Source organism: Peromyscus eremicus, unplaced genomic scaffold, assembly GCF_949786415.1.
Source record: "Peromyscus eremicus unplaced genomic scaffold, PerEre_H2_v1 PerEre#2#unplaced_67, whole genome shotgun sequence".
In the NCBI taxonomy this organism is placed as follows: Eukaryota; Metazoa; Chordata; class Mammalia; order Rodentia; family Cricetidae; genus Peromyscus; species Peromyscus eremicus.
In genome coordinates, this window is record NW_026734308.1 from 1 (window position 1) to 22,637 (window position 22,637).

Consider the following 22,637-nt stretch of genomic DNA (forward strand, 5'->3'; position numbering starts at 1 on the left):
TCTTATTGCTCTAGGTAGAACTCCAAGTACTATATTGAGTAAATATGGGGACAGTGAACAACCTTGTCTTGTTCCTGATTTTAGTGGAATCACGTTGAGTTTCTCTCCATTTAATTTAATGGTGGTGGTTTGCTGTAAATTACCCTTATTATGTTTAGGTGTATTCCTTATATTACTGATTTCTCCAAGAACTTTATCATGAAGTGGTATTGGATTTTGGCAAAGGCCTTTTCAGCATCTAATGAAATGATCATATGTGTTTTTTTTCTTTAAGTTTGTTTATATGGTGTATTACATTAACAGACTTTCATATGTTGAACCATCCTTCCATTTCTGGGATGAAGCCTACTTGATTATGGTGGATAAATTTTTTTGTTATGTTGTTGGAGTCAGTTTGTGAATATTTTATTGAGTATTTTTGCATCAATGTTCATGAGGGAAATTGTCCTGTAATTCTCTTTTTGCTGCATCTTTGTTTGGCTTGGGAATCAGAGTAACTGTAGCCTAATAAAAGGAGTTTGGTAACATTCTTTCTGTTTCTATTGCGTGCAAAAATTTGAAGAGTATTTGTATTAACTCTTCTTTGAAAATCTTGTAGAATTCTGCATTTAAACCATCTGGTCCTGGTTTTTTTTTTTGGTTGGGACTTTTAATGACTGTTTCTATAACCTTAGGGATTATTGGTCTATTTAAATAGTTTATCTTGTCTTGATTTAACTTTGCTATATGGTACCTATCCAGAAAATTGTCCATTTCTTTTAGATTTTCCAATTTTGTGGAGTACAGGGGTTGAATTATGATCTGATGATTCTCTGGATATCCTTGATGTCTGTTGTTATGTCTCTCTTTTCATTTCTGATTTTGCTAATTTGGATGCTCTCTCTGTGTCTTTCGGTTAATTTGGATACGGGCTTGTCTAACTTGTTGATTTTCGCTAAGAACCAACTGTTTGTTTCATTTATTCTTTGTATTATTCTCTTTGTTTCTATTTATTGATTTCAGCTTTTTATTTGATTATTTCCTGGCATCTATTCCTCCTGGATGACTCTGCTTCTTTTTGTTCTAGAGCTTTTAGGTATGCTATTAAGTCACTAGTGTGAGATTTCTCCAACTTCTTTATGTGAGCATTTAGTGTTATGAATTTTCCTTTTAGCACTGTTTTCTTAGTGTCCTGTAAGTTTGGGTATGTAGTACATTCACTTTCATTGATCTCTAGGAAGTCTTCAATTTCTTTCTTTATTTCTTCCTTGACCCATTGGTGATTCAATTGAGCATTATTTACTTTCCATGAGAGTGTAGGCTTTCTGTAATTTTTGTTGTTATTTAAATGTTACTTTTAGCCATGGTGGTCTGACAGAATACAGGAGGTTATTCCAATTTTTTTGTATCTGTTGAAATTTGCTTTGTGACTGAGTATGCGATCAATTGTAGAAAATTCCATGGCATGTTGATAAGAAGGTATATTCATTTTTGTTAGAGTGGAATGTTCTGTAGATATCAATTAAGTCCATTTGAATCATAACATCATTTGGGTCCCTTATTTCTCTGTTAAATATCAACCTCGAAGATCTGTCCAGTGATGAGAGTAGGGTGTTGAAATCTCCCACTATTAATGTGTGGGGTTTGATATGTGATTTGAGCTTTAGTAATGTTTCTTTTGAATATATGGATTCCCTTGAATTTGGAGCAAAAATGTTCAGAATTGAAACTTCATCTTGGTGGATTTTTCCTATGATGAGTATGTAATTTCCTTCTCAATCTCTTTTGAGTGGTTTTAGTTTGAAGTCTATTTTCTTAGATATTAAGATACCTACACTAGCTTGCTTCTTAAATCCATTTGATTAGAAAATCCTTTCCTAGTCTTTTACTCTGAGGTAGTGTCTGTCTTTGAAGATGACATGTGTTTCTTGTATGCTGAAGAAGGATGGGTCCTGATTTCATTTACATTCTGTTACCCTGTGTCTTTTTATAGGTGAATTAAGTCCATTGATATTAAGTGATATTAATGCCCATTGGATGTTAATTCATGTTACCTTTTGGTGGTAGAGTGTGTGTATTTCTCTTCTTTGGGATTTATTGCTGTGGGGTTATCTATTGCCTGTGTTTTCATGGGTGTATCTGACTTCCTTAGGTTGAAATTTTCCTTCTAGTGCTTTTTCTAGGGCCAGATGTGTGGATAGTTATTGTTTAAATCTGGTTTTGTCTTGCAATGTCTTGTTCATTCTGTCCATGGTGATTGAAAGTTTAGCTGGGTATATTAGTCTAGGCTGGCATCCATGGTCTCTTAGTGTCTGCATTACATCTGTGCAGGTCCTTCTGGCTTTCAAAGTCTCCATTGAGAAATTGGGTGTTATTCTGATGGGTCTGTCACTAAATGTTACTTGGTCTTTTTCCTTTGCAGCTCTAATATTTTTTCTTTATTCTGTATGTTTAGTGGTTTAATTATTATGTGGAAAGGGGACTTTTTGGGGGGTCTAGTCTATTTGGTGTTCTATAAGCTTCTTGTATCTTTATAGGTATTTCCTTCTCTAATTTGGGGAAGTTTTATTCCACGATTTTGTTGTGTATATTTTCTTTGTCTTTGAGTAGGTATTCTTCTCCTTCTTCCATCCCTATTATTCTTAGGTTTGGCCTTTTCATTGTGTCCCATATTTCCTGGACATTTTGTGTTATGTCTCTTTTGGCTTTGGTGCTTTCTTTGACTGATGAATCTATTTTCTCTATTGTATCCTCTGTACCAGAGAGTCTTTCTTCCATCTCTTGTATTCTGTTGGTTGTGCTTGTATCTGTATTTCATGTTGATTTACTCAGATTTTCTATTTCCGGCATTCCCTCTGTTTGTGTCTTCTTCATTGTTTCTATTTCAATTTCCAGGTCTTGAACTGTTTCCTTCACATGTTTAATTGGTTTTTCCTGGTTTTCTTGCCTTTATTTAAGAGATTTATTGATTTCTTCCATTTTTTGTTTGTCTTTTCCTCAATTTCTTCCCATTTTTTTGCTTGTCTTTTCCTCAGTTTCTTTATGGGAATTTTTTATTTCTGCTTTAAAGGCCTTCTGCCTCTTCTACATTGTGATGTTCAGGGTTTGCTGTTGTAGGAGGCCTAGGTTCTTCCAGTGATGTCACATTGTTTTTTATGTTGTTGTATTTTTGCACTGATGTCTACACTTCTCTTCCTCTTATAAGTGCAAAAGTGGTCTGTGTCTGAGTGAGCTGCTCTTGGTCCACTCTGCTTGCTGTGTCTATTTCTCAGGGGGCCCCTCTGGGACCAATCTTACTTAGTTCTTGGTCTAGTTGGAGCTGGCAGATCTCTATATCAGGGAGCTGCTCTTGGTCCAATTCAAGCTAGCTGATTCTGTGACTCAGGGAGAAACTCTTGGCCTTATCAAGGCTCTTGGTGTTGGTTTCACTCTTACTCTGCAAGGAAAATTCATGGAATGCAACAAAACTCACTAACAAAAGTTTTATTAAGACAAAGAGAAAGGGATAGATGTGTTCAGGCTTGCTAAAAGAAAACATGAGAAGGGAGGAGGAGGGGACACATGATCTGCCATTTAAGGACTACCCCCTGTGTGTACACATGGGCCCACATGGCTACTCCACACATGCACATAGATCACATGGTCACACCACGCATGCATGGATTATGTAGGACACTGCACAGAATAAACCTTGCTATGACATCCCTCCGGGGGCTGAGCAAGGGGGAGCTGAAGAGAAGAACCCTGCTGAGTCTACTCTCAGGGGGATGAGCAAGGCAGGGCTGAAGAGAACCTTGCTAAGACATCCTTCAGGGAGCTGAGCAAGGGGGAGATGAACAGAGGAATCTTGCTGAGACTATTCTCAGGGTACTGAGCAAATGGGAGCTGAAAAAGTTAAGAACTTTTCACTGGAGCTGAAGGAAATTGCTACATTTCAGCAGAGGTTTCACTTTTCGCAGAGTGAAGCAAAAAAAGCAACATCTTAGGATGGGGAAGTGGAGCTCTGCTAGGAACACCCATTAAGTGGAGGCTGAGAAAAGCTCAGCTGTAGTGGCTCTGCAGAAGAGGAGCTGGATTGCTAAATCCTGTGGGGAGAACTTCCCCCACCACACTATGTCTAGCCTGACTCTTGATACCCTTCCCTGCTGAGCTAGAAGCTCCAGGCCTGACTCATCCAAGCAGTCAGAATACCTTCCTTTCCAGGGCTGACCTGTTTCATTGCAGCTCCAGCCAACAGAGCAGTCCTAGCAGCTCAAGGTATCTGAGAAACCTTTCCCTCCACTGCTGAGCTGTCTTAAGAAGCTCAAGATATCTGGAATATCTGCAGGGTTGAGCTGTCCTAGCACTTTAGGTATCCAGGATACTTCACCCTCCAGGGCTGAGCTTTCTCATTGCAGCTCCAACTGTCAGAGCTGTCCTAGAAGCTCAAGGTGTCACCTGACTCCCCAAATAGTCAGGATGCCTTCCCCCCAGAGTTGCAAAAGTCACATTTTGGTGCCAAAGCCCAGGAACGAACTCACAGAGTTGCACAACTTACTTACAATGAATCCCTTCTATCTAAGGATTGGGAAAAATGCAGAATAGGGGACAGAATGCCCACCAGAACCTGAAGATATGTTGATAGCATATATCCTATAGACATGATAGAAAAAAATACACCTATGAACTCTCAACAGTATATTTACCCAAATGAACCCTCATAATGGCACCAGTTGTTACCTTAATAAGGACAGGGGAAGTTTTGACATCATCTTATCCTTAGATGAAGGAATACAGCAGGTCAATGACTGCTGAAAGAGGGAAGCAGAGTCAGCTGCCTCAGGAGGGGAAATCCCACATTGGTGTTCAATCCCCAGTGCTCATCTGAGGATATATTCACATACAAAAAGAACTAAATGGACTTTGTAGGTTATATAAACGTGTGATCATGTAAACATAGCAGTGAAAATTAAAGAAGGAATCATGAATATAGGAAAAGGGGGGAAGGCAATGGAGGAGAAAAGTGAGGGTGAGGATCACATGGTGCAGTGAAGGCACTATGAGTTTATCAAAAACAATCCCTACTTTTAAAAATAATTGTACAGGACATTTTTTTCAGGACAACCTTTTTTTATGGTCTCTAAATTTTTTGCCCATTTGAAATCATTCTGAAAGCTGAGTCTGTAGCAGGAATCTTAAAAGTTCTTATTAAGAAAATCAAACCTGAGCCAGGTATTGGGGTGAACCGGAGGATCAGAGAACTAGAACAAGCCACAGCTACCTCACCTTGCCGGATCCTCAGCTGGTCTTGTTTCCTCAGACTGGAGGTCTCTGAGTCCTCATCCAGAATGGGTCTCAGCTGAACTGCTTCTCAAAAGCCTGAATGCTTAACCAGGCCAAATGCTTAAGCAGGCCAAATGCTTCTAGTGCCTGGTCTTCACGCCTTATATACCTTTCTGCCTTCTACCATCACTCCCTGGGATTAAAGACTGGCTTTCTGGGATTAAAGGCTTGAGTCACCATGCTTGGCTGTATCCTTGAACACATGGATTTCTGCCTAGCTTTGCTTCCCAACTGCTGGGATTAAAGGCATGTGCTACAACTGCCTATCCTCTATGTTTAATATTGTGGCTGTTTTGTCTCTGACCCCAGATAAGTTTATTAGGGTGCACAATATTTCAGGGAACACAATACCACCACATGAGTCTATTAGAAATTATTTTAAATTAAGCCCTATTTCTATGTCTAAGTACTTATTTTTGAGTTTCTGGTTTGGGGTCATGACCTAAGGCTCACAGTTCTCCAAAACAATCTCTGAATAAGTTCACAGTTGCTTAATACAGCAACCTTTGACTGGTTTCTGCAATCTATCTATATTTCTTCATATCAGCAGCTCATTTCAGAACAAACTTTGGGATGCTAATGATTTTTTTGCCTGCACTATAAATTTTACCTGTCAGCATTTGCTTTAAGCTGAACAGGTGGCCAAGACTGGAATTATCATAGCACCAAGAAATAGTTCTTTGGGATGTCAGACTACATTTGGTTTGAAGGAATACCTTTCCCTGCTATAGGGTATGAAAAAAAATAATTGAAGAACGTCGTGATAAGTTTGTGATCAGAGATGAAGACACAGTCATACTGACTTACCCAAAGTCAGGTAAGAAACATCATTGAGAATGATTCTGAACTGTCTGTGGAAGGTTAGGGCTTTAATAATCATTCATTATGGCGGTGAATGGAATGCTTTGTATATCTCATGTGTTCAATGATTTGTGGTCATGGAGAGCTGTATCTGAGAGCATTTCTACTCAGAGGAAGATCTCTAACCTAACCGGTATAGTCAGAGGAGCAGCTCAAGCACTACTACTGAACAATGACAGTATTTCCTAAAGCGGATTCTGGCATTGGTTTGTCTCTGTGAGGAAGAGAGTAGAAGAGAGATAATGATGAGAATAAACAGATGAAATAGCATCAAGAGAAAAAGGCATGAATGTAAGAATATGTGGGGGAGGGGACAATGTCAGCTAGAAGAATTACCATGGGCCTTCTCCAGGTAGAGGAAAGATTCTCAAAACTCAGGTAATCAAGAAAGGCATCATGGTCATCTGGGGGAGGGGTATTGGTAGATGGCAGAAGCAGTAACCATTGGTTAAGTATTAGGTTGCTAACATCAAAGGGCAATAACATGGAAAATCCAAGGGCATTAAACTGCAGTAAGAGGATTCAAATAATAGCCCAGAGAATAAAGCTAGAGAAACACCCACTGACAAACGAGCATATACTCACAAATACAAGAGTGTATGGTGAATAGACACAAAGGAATTTATTTACAAAAGGGAAGCAGTACTCATATATACACTGCGGGATGGATGCATCTTAATGACATTGTATTAAATGAAAGGATCCCCATCTCAAGGACAGATTCCATGACTGAATCCCTGACAAATATCTGGGATAGTTGAATTTACTGAACCAGAATGTAGAATGTTGATGTTTTAGGAAAGGAGGGGATGTTCAGTAGGCAGGTAGAGTTTACTGAGTAAAGATTCTCAGTTTCGTTAGTTGAAGCATTTTGAGTGTGCTGGAAGAATATATTTTGTACGTATACCATGTGAATATTGTGAATACCACATCCCTTTGTGATTGAAAACAGTTGCAGTGTAAATTATATGGTTGTATTTTCTATTTAAAGCTTTTCACAGGTGCTCTTGAAATGAATGACAATAACTTTTCCTTCTTGTTCAGGAACTAACTGGCTGATTGAGATTGTTTGCTTGATTCAGACCAAGGGGAATCCCAAATGGATCCAATCTGTGCCCGTCTGGGAACGCTCACCCTGGATAGAGACTCAAAATGGATATGCAATGTTAATCAATAAGGAAGGACCATGCCTCATGAGCTCCCACCTCCCTATTCATCTTTTCCCCAAATCTTTCTTCAGATCCAAGGCCAAGTTCAGTGTCCAGTGGTTGAGAATACTTTGGCCAAATGCACATTTAACTTACTGTGCCATGATGGGCCTTGGAGATCTGCCTGAAATGCACTCTGCGTAGATTTGGTGAGGAAAGCTGGGATTCTCACACACTAGGTGCTGCTAATATGTCCCCTTCACAGACTGTATCAGAGTACTGGGATATCAACCATCTCTCAGTGATCCTGGGCATATGTATGAAAAAAATGTATTATTACAGTAGGGCATTCAGGGACTACACATACAGGTCAAGTTGAGTTCAAATTCTAGTGTACAGTGGATATTACTGTTTTGTTGTGATAAAAGTCAATTAGCTAATCTTGATTCTTCATATAGCCCATGTCAAATGGGTGAATCACCCAAGCAGACTTGTTTATAGGGGAAACAGCCTCACCAGGCACTAATGTTGTAATCTGAGAGATTGTTCAACAATCATGGCTTCTCTGTATCCACTGTGTCTTGCTATGTCTAGCTGTCCACTGAGATCAATAGCCACAGGAGTCACTAACATCATTGAAAGAAGATCTCCAGAAGGAACCAGAGACATACAGGTTCTGACCTACCACAGTTTATTGTTAATAAGAAGTTTTTTGGAAGTCCCTCCACCTTAGAACCTATAAGTATTTATGGTTAAACCATAAAGACAAACATAGAAAATAATCTCTTTTGAAACTATCACAATGAAGTTGTGACCATTAAACTATATGTGTGTGTCTTATATGGATTTGGGAGACTTGTGTCTGGAGAAATTAAGGTCTAAAAGATGAATTATACTATAATGTCAAAATGAGCATTGATACAAAATATTAATTTCATTTCCTTAAAATTATTTTTTAAATTTATTTCTTCTATTTTTGAGATTATACTATAATTACATACATTATTCCTCCTCTCTCTTCCTCTCTCCAGGCTCACTACTATACCACTCTTTTCTGTGTTTCAAATTTATATTCTCTTTTTTATTACATCTGTGTATTTATCTACATATTCCTACATATCTTGGTACAATCTTCTCAGTACGCACAATGTTACCTGTATGTAAGTTTTCAGGGCTAAGAAATCGATATTGCATAACCAATTGCTATGCTTTTCCCAAGGGAAGCCTATTTCTCTCCATCTCAGCACTTTTTTAGGGGCTCACGTGTCTTTGTATTCACCATTGTGCAATGAAACATTAGCATTAAACTCTGCATCATGATTCTTTTTAGAATTTTCTTCATATTTACAGTTATAGAAACCAATTAGTTTGTCGTTTTTCACATAGCTTTAGCACAGTATCCATTACTCTTTGTATATGAGATATTCTTTCACAGTGGATGGATAGTCTTTCTCACAGTAAGATATTGATCTTTATAAGTATAGAACCAATCTTGGCTTTTTGTTGTTGCTGTTTGTTTTCAATATTAATGACTGTAGTCATTTTGCTGTTACATTTTTGTAAATCAAATAAAATTATAAAAGATTTTTATAAATATAGATATTTTGCACTTCTGTTTATATTTCATTCAAATAAAAATAACAAATGCTTTTAGAAACCTCATTGATATTCAATTAACATTTTATATAAACTGTGTCATATATAAGGTGGTTTATACTATATTGACCTTCATTTGCATGTTTTTCTATTTAAGGTGATCTATGTTTTCAGAAATCCTAGAGATGTTCTTGTGTCTGGTTATTTTTTCTGGGATAAGTCAAACCTTATTAAGATGCCAGAGTCACTAGAAACTTACTTTGAATGGTTCCTCAAAGGAAATGGTGAGTGTCCTGTTTAAATATAGGGTTTGAGGGAGGAGGCTGAGATACATTTGTGAAGACAAAGTGTGATATAGCTTAGGCTGGCCTGTCTTGAATTCTCTATACAGATAAGGATTTCCTTGAAGGTCTGTTCTGCCTCCATCTACCTCATGAGTTATAAGACTATAAGCACCCACTACCATGTTCTGTTTATTTAATGCTGGGGTTCAACTTCCAATGCCATTTTTGTTATATATCTTGGTTATATCTCTAGCCTTTAGTATATTTTGTAATTTTCTCTTGACTCCAGCTTATTGCTCTACACTCTACCAAACTCTTGATCCAAGGATCATTATTATTATAAATCTAATTGTGAAGTCTTCCTGTTCTCACAAGCCACTGCCTAATGGCACAGCTATGGCTTGACCTGTGATATACCATCCTGGCAATATTTGGAGTATCTAGTTTTTCCAGTACTAATGAAGATGTTATAGCTTGTGGTGAGCAGAACAGCAGTGACAGCAACATCACCAGGACCTATTCCCTCTCCAGCGTGGAGAGTTAACAATGCTGACTGTATGAGATGTGAGTTTTTCTCAATCAGAAAATGATTCATTACTCTGATACCACAATTGCCATTATTACATCAGGGGGCATATGTTGTATGGATGGTTGAAGTATAGATATCAGTGTCCATAGCTGAGTAATATTATTGACAAGAATCTCCCAAAAGTAGCCTACTTAAAACCTTCAGTAACAATGAGGGCTATTCAGGAGAAAGACATATTTCAGTTCATTCTCAATTTGTTTTCCTTATGTTCTGTGACATGACTATAAGGCTGCCTTTAGAAATAGGGTCTTACCAACTAGTTTTTGTGGGCAACTGACAACAGTGACAATTGCCTAGATTATTTGCAACCTCAGGCCCATTTTAGGCAACAACTCCTAGGGAGGTATCCCAATAATTGCAGTGGAGTTTCCATTTTTAAACCAATAGCTTCTGGGAGCAGTAGTATCTGTTCATGAAAGCTGCCTTGATTTAAACTCTTTAATATATTTTTAAATGAGCTTAAAAACTAATGAGTTTCTATATGGCATTTTCATATATTCTTGGTTTTTGTTAATTCTATCCCAATTTACCCACCCCATCTTTGTATAAACACAATCAGTCTCATATTCCCTCATTCATACTGATACCATATGTGTCCTGGTACTTCTCTCTCCTTAAGGTCTCTTATTTCTTGCTACTCTTCTAATGGTTCTTTTCTGCCTTCCTCTCCTTTATTTACACATCAAGGTAAACATGCTAAGAATTTGTCTAGGATCCAAGTATGAGAGAAAAGATGCAGTGTTTGTCTATCTGTGCTTGTGTTACCTCATTAAGTATATTTTCCAGTTGCAACTATTTTACTGAGAATTTCCTAATTTCATCTTTAGAGCTCAATGAAATTTCATTGTGTCTATATATCATAATCTCATCTATTTTCAATTGATGAGCATCTAGGCTAAACCTGTTCTGTAGCTATTGTGAACAGAGCTGCAACAAACACAAATGTTCAAGTACCTATTAGTTGTATATATCTAAGTCTATAGTAGTATATACCTACCTAGTTTGAATATATACCTAAGATTTGATAGCTGGGTCATATGGAATTTCTGTTTAAAGCATTTGAATGCATACCATAGTCATTTAAATGATGGCTGTATAGTTTACACTCATACCAGTGCTTTTAATTCCCCACAATTTTTCTGAAAATTAAAAAAAATTAAAAACTAAATTTTATTATAAAACAATTTGCACATAAATAAAAACAGGATTCACCAAAATTATTGAGACTCTTGTATACATTTAGAATTGGTATCCAAAAGAGAAGCAGGGAAACTTCATATTAAATGTTATACTTTCAATATTGTTTATATTTCACTCAATATATGACCACAAAACCCAAAAATCCATGAGAAATATAGAACTAGAAAAACATTAGCCTATATTCTCTTTCAACAGTCCTGTCCATTATCTGCATCTACTCCTTTCTCATTCCTTTATTTTTAATTTTCTTTTCTTCTTAAATGTTATCAACATACACTTCAAACATTTACTTGTTTTTTTTTCCATTTTTTGTCTTTGTTGTTGTTTTTGAGACAGGTTTTCTCTATGTTACAACTGTGGCATATATATTTTTTAATAACAGTGGCCAATCTGACAGATGAGATGGAGTCCTAGATAGTTTTTAGTTTCTGTTTGTATTTCCTTGATGGCTAATGATGATGAACACTTTAAAAATACATATGAAGCACTGTCTTTCTTTTATGGTATACTTTTTGGTTCCATAGCACAAGTTTTTGCTCCAGTTTTTTCTTCATATTGAATATTTTATCATTATTATTTCTTTGTAGATACTAGATACACATTATCTGGGAGCATATAACTCAGAAAGCTTTCTTGTATTTTATTAGCTGAATCTTCACATGATTAATGATTTCCTTTGGTCGATAGAAATCTTTTAATTTCATGGGATCCCACTTGTTGAGTATTGGCCTTATTTTCTGAATGAGATGAGTAGCATTTAGAAAGTCCTTACCTGTGATTACCTCTCAAAGTGCACTTCCTGTATTTTCCTCAAGCAGTTTTAAAGTTTTGTGTATTCTGTTGAGGGTCTTGGTACATTTATGATTGCGGTGAATGCGTGTGTGTATTTGTGTATTGTGTATGTGTGATAAAGAATTAAGATCTAAATTCATTCTTCTACACATAACTATCCAGTTTCCAAAATACCATGTACCTAAGATCCCATTTTTTCTTCCAATGAATTTTTTTTTTTTATTTTTCAAGGCAGGGTTTCTCTGTGTAGTTTTGGTGCCTGTCCTGGGTCTCACTCTGTAGACCAGAACTGGCCTTGAACTCACAGAGATCCACCTGGCTTTGCCTCCTGAGTGCTGGGATTAAAGGCGTGCAGCACTGCTGCCTGGCCCAATGCATGTTTTCAATATTTTGTCAAAAATACAGTGCCTCCAGTTGTGTGCACTTATGTCTTGGTTTTCTATTCAGTTAATCCACATGTTTGTTTTGTGTTAGTGCTTTCTGTTTTCATTACTCTGTCTCTGTAGTAGAACTTGAAATAAGGTCCTATCTTTTTTCAAGGTTGCTTTGATTATCTGGAATTGTTTGTGCTTTTGTATGAATTTATTATTGAATTTGTTCTTTAGAAATTACAAAGATGTGTAACTTATATTCTGCTTATTGAAACCCTTTTCCCTCTGTTATCTCCCTCTCACCTTTAGTAACCCCCATTCCCTACAGTTCTCCTTTATAACTTTCATGTCTCTTTATTGATGACCCATCCAATTTAACCATGATTATTATCTTGTGTGGGAATGTGGGTTTTGAACTGCCAATGGAAACCTAGTTGGCACCTCACTGGGGACACAACTGAAGACAGTGTCTTCCTACCACCCAGAATCATTCAGTATTCATAATTTCATTATGGTGTTTAGTGTCCTTTGAGTATCTTCCTCAGTCCACAATGACTCATTTTTGGCCTAGTCTAATGCAGAATCTTTGCAGCAGCTTCAGTTCCTTTTAGATCATAACTACACTTGCTCTGTCATGCCCACATGTCAGCATTTTCCAGCCCTTCTCTTTCTCTTTTCCAGCTTCAACATCCTTTCTGCTCCCCCTTCTGCAATGTACAGGTTGGATGATTTTTCCAGACCTTCAGAGTAGAGCAAACTTCTTGAACTGTTACATGAAAGAAGGAAATTAAGACTTATTATCAAAGTATTGTTTGAAGTATCATCTTGATACAAAGAACAGACAAATATTCAAAAAAGAAAACAAACAAACAAAAAACTGTACAGAACTGTAGCTGGGAAGTTTCTCTCCAGGTTCCACCAAGCCCCTGCAGTCCCACAGCCCACTAATAAAATAATCACTCAGAAGCTTTTTTTACTTATAAACTGTATGGCCATGGCAGGCTTCTTGTTATGTAGTTCTAGTATCTTAAATTAACCCACTTCTATTTATCTATAAATTGCCACGTGGCTCATGGCTTTCCAGTATCTTACAGCATGTTTCTCGTGGTGGTGGCTGTAGCTAGAGTTTTCCTGCCTGGCCCACAGTCAGGACAAATCTCTCTCATCTGCCAGTCCCACAGCCGCTCAGACCCAACCAAGTAAACACAGAGACTTATATTGCTTACAAACTCTATGGCCGTACCAGGCTTCTTGCTAACTGTTTTTACAGCTTAAATTAATCCATTTCTATAAATCTATACCTTGTCACGTGGCTCGTGGCTTACCGGCATCTTCACATGCTGTTTGTCATAGTGGCGGCTGGCAGTGTCTCTGACTCAGCCTTCCACTTCCCAGCTTTATTCTCCTCTTTGTCCCGCCTATACTTCCTCCTTCCTGACTATTGGCCAATCAGTGTTTTATTTACCAACCAATCAGAGCAACCCTGCAATGATCCCTGAGCATTAGAGACAGTTCTGTAATGTTGCACTTAGGAGTGAGCATTCAACCATTCTGTATCAATTTGAAGGTTATTTATTTTTATTTCTGTGGATAATACTAAAATCTTGATTGGTATTATATTGAGTCTATTCATTGCTTTTGCTAGGATGGGCATTTTCATAACGTGAATTTTTCTAGTCTGTGACCATGGGAACATTTTCCATCTCCTAACATCTGCATCAGTTTCTGTCTTCAGTGTATTGAGGTTTTCAGTAATGAGGACTTTGCATCCTTGGTGTATTCATTACTTTTCTATTGCTGTGATAAAACACCATGAACAAAGCAACTTATTGAAGGCATGCTTTGTTTGGAGCTTATGGTTCCAGAGTGATAAGAGTCTATCATCACCATTATAGGAAGCATGGCACCAGGAGACAGGCATGGCATGGGGGTAACACCTAAGACCTCACACCTCAACCCACAAACAGGAGGCAGAAGGAGAGCACTTGAAACAGTCCTAGTCCTTGAAACCTTAAATTCCACCCCAGAGACATATTTCCTCCAGCAAGTTCATACTTGCTGATCTTCCCAAAATATACACCATCTGCGAACCAAGTATTCAAACATTATATGGGACATTTTTTTTGATGTTACAGATATTTTTATTATTGCCAATTAAACTATTTTAAATTTGTTTTTTTTTTAATTTTTATTTTGCAATACAATTCAGTTCTTCATATCAGCCACGGATTCTCTTGTTCTCCCCTCCCACCCCCCTCATCTTCCCCCCAGCCCACCCCCCATTCCCACCTCCTCCAGAGCAAAGCTTCCCCTGAGGACTGAGATCAACCTGGTAGACTCAGTCCAGGCAGGTCCAGTCCCCTCCTCCCAGGCCAAGCCAAGCAACCCTGCATAGGCCCCAGGTTTCAAACAGCCAACTCATGCAATGAGCACAGGTCTTGTGACATACAAGGCAATTGATTTCCATTGAACCATCACCTGAGCCCAGCTTTTAGTCTCTTTGAGGGACTTAATTGTCTCATATATTATGCAATTCACTTTATCTCTACACTTTCTCTGTAGATCCTTTACCACCACCAGGTTTCAATAAAATCTTAGATTCATTGAATTCATGTATCCTACTGCTCTGACACTGGCTTAAGTCTTACCTTCTCTCCTGACTTGATTCAGTTGGTTCTTCAGATAATGGGGAACAATGCAAGCCCTCAATGGAGGGTGAGACATGAAGAGACAACATAACTAGACCAGGAACACTTAGGACACTCTGACTATTGAAAACACATCACAGTAGTACTAGGAATGTAAATGAAGCATTGGGTTGAATGTGGAAGGCTATGACTTGAACGTCTCTAGCTGTCTGTGTTTTAGAGTCTCTGGTCTTAAAGAGTCACTATCCACAAGTTGTAGAACCTTAGAGGTGGTTGTTAGTGGGAAGAGATCTCCCTCAGAAGGGGTTAATAGAGCTTGCCAGACATGATGGTAATAAAAAGTCCCAACCTGGACATGCTCAGAACACTCTGGCTTCCTGTATTGTTTTGATCACATTTTACCAACTCATGCCTTTGTCACTGCTGCTTGCCTTTTGGATGTCTCCTCATGGCATCAGAAATAAATCTGTAAGGTGATGGGTTTACTAATGAACAAAATTTTATCTACTTATTTACTCTCTCTCTCTCTCTGTGTATGTGTGTATGTGTGTGACAAATGTTATCATTGCCATGAAGACCAGCCTTCAGGAACTCAAGGAATGAATGGGAAGTTATGGTGTCAGCAAACTAATCACTTAACTTGAATTTTCTGTCTGAGGGAGTAAAACTAAATTTGCTGGGGACAGAGAGAGGACTAAATTTAACTCTCTTGGGACAGCAAAAAAGGAGGAAACATACACAAACATTTGTATTTCTCCATCATTTTCTGTTTGTTCTTTATTTTTCTCTTACTGCTTATATATCAACAAAATTTCTCAGGCAATATAAAAATTGCAATGTGATTTCATTCTATTTTTCAAGTGAATGATTACAATGAATACAGTTAGAAATCATGATTTCCAATTTCCCTTAAATGATTAAACATCCTACATATTACATGTTTTAGATGAAAAACAAATTATCCCAAGAACTCTCATACATTCATATCCAGCAACTTGGTATAGATTAACAGAATAAAAGCAAGTAAGATATATTTCTCAGCCAGTCTTTTACTGGCAAGCTGGATTTTGTGGTTACAAAGGAAGGGTCAGTCATTTCATTACTTATCTCAAATGGTAATCTTATAAAGAATCTTGAAAGAATCACAAACCAAAATTATTATATATGAAAAACAATCAGTCTTCTGTCTATTAAATACTCAGAGTGTATCTTTATTCATCAATAGCTTTGTTTGTATTAGGAAGAAGATGGCAGAAATGGGCATTAATTAATCACCATCTTTGAATTATCAGGATTTAAAGAATTAGGGTATTAATCTTCATCTTTAATTACCAACCTATCCTAACAAGAATGATCTGCTAATAATAACCAAGCTGCTTTGTTCTTGTTTCTTGACCTCAATGAGTCCCTCACACAACTATGTGCTCTTCTAAACTTTATATGGTTTCTTCAGGTTTTTCATCTCAAAGTTATTAATAAAAATATCTCATCCTATCTGTAAGTCATATTGGAAGCTTTGTTTTAGCTATGATGCTCACTTAAGTCAATGAACACATATCTCAACATTAAGATTAAAAGAATTTGGGCTAGCTTAACTTCTGGGACACAACTATGCTGTTTATTTTTCACTCTTTTAGGTGGTCTAATACCCAGCTCCAAAATAAATCACATAAGGAGGCTTTTGCTTACTTGTAAATATCCGACCTAAATTTGACTTGTTTCTTGCCAGAATTTCTTAACTTAAATTATTCCATTTACCTTTTGCCTCTGGGATTTTCCCATTCTCTTACACCTATAAATCTTACTCTTACTCCTACTGGGACTGGCTATGTATCTGAGTGGCTGACCCCTGATGTTCCCCTTCTTCTTTCTCATTTCTTGGTCTTTTTTACTCCCAGTATTCTTCTATATATTTTCTGCCTGCCAGCCCCTTCTGTTCTTTCTCCTGCCTCACTATTGGCCTTCAGATCTTTTTTTTTTGGTTTTTTTTTTGAGACAGGGTTTCTCTGTGTAGCTTTGCGCTTTTCCTGGAGCTCACTTGGTAGCCCAGGCTGGCCTCGAACTCACAGAGATCCGCCTGGCTCTGCCTCCCGAGTGCTGGGATTAAAGGCGTGCGCCACCACCGCCCGGCCGGCCTTCAGATCTTTATTAGACCATCAGGTGTTTAGACAGGTACCATAACGCAACTTCACAGAGTTAAACAAATGCAACCTAAGCAAAGGTAACACACCTTAAAATAATATTCTACAAAAGAATTATTTTATTTAATCATTAACCTAAGCCACAGTCTATATGAATCCTCAAGAAAAACTAGCCGTGTGACATTTCCTTGTTCTTATTTTCTATCCTCTGCAGCCCCTGATTTGTCAGGGGCAGGGAAACACCATATCTTGCTTTTGACTTTATTAGTTTTTCTACTAAGCTAACCTCTATCACAATCAGTTACTATATTAAAAACCCTCAATAATCAAAATTCCATTTAACCTTATACTATTATTTTGTATAAAATCTTTGCTTTAAATAGAATAGCTTAGGAGGAAATCATCTTTATAATAATCCACTGATAGAAATGCCCAGGAGAATGGGATATTTCCACTGGATAGTCATAATAAATTAAGGGCAGTGTGGATTTCCCCACACCCATTCATACCATGAAAAAAACAGAGGAAAATATCAATGGTAAACATGTAACAGCACAGCATCAATGGCAAGAGACATTCTGGAGCCAAAGCCATCAAGGTCTTGCCTATCTAAGACTCACTCATCTGAGCTTTGCTTCCTGGTAAACTAACCACCTACACTTCAGTTGCCAGCTGCTGATTCTATGACATGGCCACAGGCAAAATATCACACTGAATTATGTAAATACTGGATTTTTTTGTAAAGCTGCCTCTCATTTGCAGAGAAGAGAAGAATATCAGTTAGACCTCAGTTAGATTATTTGTAATCAATATTTCTCTACTCCATTCACACAGTGCCATATGGATCATGGTTTGAGCACACCTGTTCCTGGCTGTCTATGAGAGAAAGGGACAACTTCCTGGTACTGAGCTATGAAGACATGAAAAAGGTAACTGTCATTCTTACAGCAATCACACAATCCATTAGCATTTCACCCCATACAGCGTCCCACACTCCTCAGGATTCCCATTGTACCTACTCTATCAGTGGTAGGCTCATGAAAAGTCACTAAATATGAGATTACACCCTATGTCTTTTATTAGCCTGCATCTGGCATTTCCTCTCAGCCTCCTTGTCCACCCTACTTGACCCTGAATTAGGGTGTGGTAGCTCAAACTTGTTCTACTGGTTTTCCAGTTCTGTCTATACACCACATTCGATACAGCTAATAACCCAGTGGTCAATGGGGAAGGCGTAAACAGTGTCATTTCACTGGTGTGTCCAAATGAATGCCATCTCCCTTTGGTGAAAACAAGAGGGCAAAGGCATGCAATCTGTCAGGGAGGTTGGTGTCCTGTGCTCAGCAGTACAGAGGGTTCCACATGGTTAGCTAGAACACACGAGAAATTTCAAAAGTTTTAGAAGATAATATCTAAAATGTATTAACATTAAGTAATGAAATATATCTTAATACTCAGATAGCCCCTAACCTTATATGATTTTGCAGGTTTCATTTCACTGAAATGAACTGCTGAAGGTTATAAATATCCTTAATAATATGTATGTGTCTCAAATATCTCTTATTTTAAAAAATAAAAAATTACATATCTTGGAAGAGTGTCACATAACTCTAAACCATGCATTGCAAGATAGAACTCTAGGTAATCCTTGGTTGTCTGGTGTGTGTGAGACCTTGGCTACAAGAGACATTGTTTCAAAAGACCATTAAGGAAACTAATTTTGAAGTTCATTTGTGTATTTTATGTTCATTTAATTAAAAAATCCTGCCTCTAATGATGGGCACATAATAATGAAACCAAACATATAAGCAAAACAGTATTCTCATTTGATCAACAACCCAAAAATTTAAATAGTTTGGAAGTTATAGGTGAAAAGTAACCATCATTTACACATTTACATATCACAGATAAAAATATCAATTGTAATTTTTACTGAGCAAAAAAAAATGCACTGAGCAAACAGTTTGTCAGAAAAATAAACTTTCCCACCTTAGAATTCTTCAAAAATTTAGTTAAGGAGGAGAAGGAATCTTACAGCCACTCTTTACCTTATAGAAGTAGACTCTGGTGACAACGAAGGCAGCTGGTAGTTGTAACTTTTTTGTATTGATTTCCATATTATATTTTTTATTGTTTAAAACAATTTGTAAATTTTTACACACACACACACACACACACACACACACACACACACACACACACACACATATTTGGTTTTTCTGGACTGCCCTGGAACTCACCTTGTAGACCAGGCTGACCTTAAACTCACATAGATACACCTGCCTCTGCCTCTCGAGTGCTGGGATTAAAGGTGTGTGCCACCATGCTGGGCAATTTAAATATATTTTGATCATATTCTTTCCCTCCCACAATTCCTTCAGAATTATTTCCCTTTCCTCACCCACCCAAATTTAAATTCTTTGTCAAAAAAAAGTCCCCAAATGAAAACAATATCAAAAGAGAAAAGCACCATGAGACTGTTCTAGGCCCTTTTTATAGACAGACATTTGTGTAGTTTGTTGCTTAATGGGACCCTGACAGTGTGATCAGGATCCATCTCTTGTGTATGAGCAACCTTTATAGAGCTCACTGCCTATGGTGGGACAACTTACACAGCCTTGGTGCAGGAGCAGGGGCTTGGACCTGCCTCAACTGTGTGTATCAGACCCTGCTGACACCGCATGGGAGACCTTGCCTTGGAGGAGGTGGGAATGGGGGTTAGAGAGGGGAGGCTAGGGAGTCAGAGGAAGGAAAGAAAGGGGATCTGTGGTTGGCATGTAAAATGAATAGAAAATTTCTAATAATAAAAAAAGGAAAAATAAAAACACCAGCTGTAACCAAATGAAAGCATCCCCAAAACACACACAAAACTGTGGAGTCTATTATATGTAGGTCAATTACTCCTGAACATGAAGACTGCCCTGGAGTACTAAATATATACAGGGGCATTGTAGTGGAGAAATCTGACATTCCCTCTCCCAGCAGGTACAAATGACAGTTAAGGTGTTAACTTTTATCCTAGTGGCTAGAATATCATTCATTCATTCATTCATTCATTCCTTTATAAAAGGATAACAAAATAAAATACAATATGATGAAAGAATACTATCACCTTAGAGTTGGACAAGACAAATCAACAGAACAAAAGCATCACAAAAAATGGCACAAAAATCACAGACCCATATGTTTGAACACTTGGGAAGCCCATAAAATCATGAAAGTGCAAACTCTAATATAGAGCAGAGAACTGGTGCAGACATGGAGCACAGTGCAGCATGCTTCAGAATGTAGCTTCATACGTGCTTTTCTCATGCTGATGTGGAGGGTCTTGTTTTCTTCATGTCCTCCCTCCTCTCTGGCTCTTACACTTTCTTCTTCTTCTGAGGAGTTCTATGAGCTATAGAGTGAGGGATTTAGTGGAAACATACCATTAAGAACTGATTTGTTCAAAAACATCCACTCTGTGTAATGTCTGTCTGAGGGTCTCTTATTTGTTCTTGCCAGCTTCACGAGAAAGCTTCTCTGATGATGGCTGAACAAGGCACAAATCTGAGCATAGTAGTATATCGTTAGGAGTCATTTTGTCACTAAATTGTTAGACCAGCATTAGTTACTTTTACCCTAGGCTCCCAGGGTATCTAGTCTCTGGTCAGCAAAGCAGTGTCAGGTATGGGTTCCATCTCATGGAGTGGGACTTAAGTAAAATAAATTATTGGTTATTTCCTCCTATGAGCTTTGTGCCACCATTACTCCAGCATATCTCTCAGGTAGGACACAATTGTAGATCAGAGGATTTGTGGATGGCTTCATGTTTGCATTTATCTTTTGACAGTTTGCAGAGTACCTTCTTTTAACAAAGATTACGGAATGCAGAGCTGAAATCTGTATGTAATCAACATCTCCATGTTCGATGAGTGATAAAGATGTTGTCTTCAGCAATGAGTCCTTGCTGTCAGTCTGTGGAGAGCAACCTATAGTCTTGGCAATGGCCTGTGTTAGGGGTTCCCATGGAATCTCTTTGGCCAAGAACTCAATTAGATGTAACCCAATACCAGAAATGGAAGCTTCCTTTGGTAACAAGAGATTGTCATTTGGAATACTATCTCTCTCATTAATTGATAATATTATTTATATTGCCATCACTTATGTATATATTTTAAGAAGTTTTTATTGTACTAGGTTTCCATATATTTGCTCAAATATTCCTTAATTTTAGTTGTCACTCCTCATATTCCCTCTCTCCCTCAAGTCCCTCTCTTTTCCTGCTCCCCATTTAATCATCCCATTTCAAGCCTTGCCTATCCACCTGTAATGTGTTCTCTAGGCTTAGTTTTTTTTTCATTATTATTATAGGCTAAAGGGCCTTTCTTTCCTGTTATAGTCTATTTTGTGTTCTGTAAGTTTTTTTTTTTTTTTTACTTTGATGGACATCTCCTTCTTCAGGTTAGTGAATTATGTTCATGATTTATTTTTGCTTTATTTATTTATTTATTTATTTATTTATTTATTTATTTATTTATTTATTTATTGGTTTTTTTGTCCAAACCAAAATTTCCCTCACTCTCCTATTCCTACTTCTTCCACCACTAACCCCAACCCATTCCATTCCCTTACACTGTTACTCTTCAATACAGCTGGGCCTCCCAATCATATCAGCCAGCCATGGTACATCGAATAGCAGGGCAACTAATCTCTTCCTCTTCTATTAAGGCTGGATCTGGTAATCTGGTAGGAACAATGGGTGTCAAAAGGAGGCAAAATTGTCAGAGACATCCTCTGCTCTCATTATTAGGAGTGTCACATGAACACTAAGTAACACAAGTGTAATATATATGAACAGCACCTATATCAGTCTCATGCAGGCCCTTTATTGTTGGTTGAGTCTCTGTGGGCCCCTATGAGCCCAGGTTAGTTTAGTCTGTGGGTTTTCTTTTGGTGTGTTTGATATCACTGGGACCTAAAATCCAGCCTTACCCTCTTCTGTAGGATACTGTGAGCTCCACCTAATGTTTGCATGTAGGGTAGTTCTCTGCATATTTTTCCATGAGTTGCTTTGTTGTAAAGCCTCTGTGATGACAGTTACACTAGACATCAATCTTTGAGAATAGCAGAATATCATTAGGAATCATTTCACTGACATTTTGCCATTCATATTTGGTTCTATCCTAAGACTCTGGGTTAAACTGCTCTGGATCCTGACCCTCAGAGGGGAGCCCCTCTCAAGATTGGCATCTGTGCCAGTCATTAGTTGTTCACTCCCCCAATTTCTGCCACATCTTTACCTAAGTCACTGTTGGCAGGACAGATTGTAGGTAGAAGGCTTTGTGGCTGGGTTAGTGGCCCAGTCCTTCCAATGGACATCTTGCCATAAGAGATGGCCAGTACAATTGCCATATTATGTGTTAATTGGTCAACCTCATAGATTCATGAAAGTTTCCATTGCTCTAGGTTTTCATCTTATCCCTGAGATGCTCCCAGATTCCAGTGTCTCTCTTAGTTCTCTCTCAACCCATCCTTCACACACATGATCCCTCCTGTTCCCATCTCCATTCTCCCTTCTATATTCTTCCCATAATCCACTATCAATCTCCATTTTACCTCTTCACAGTGAGACTCATGCATACCCCCTTGAGCATACCTAGCTATTTATCTTCTCTGCTCTGTGGGTTGTAGCTTGGTTCTCCTTCACTTTCTACATAATAGTCA

The 22,637-nt window shown here is 37.9% G+C and overlaps 1 pseudogene; it reads left to right on the top strand.

Moving 5' to 3' along the window:
- Positions 1-5,986: 5,986 nt before the first annotated feature.
- LOC131901278 (sulfotransferase 2A1-like) overlaps positions 5,987-22,637 on the top strand; it is a 29,338-nt pseudogene continuing 12,687 nt past the window's right edge.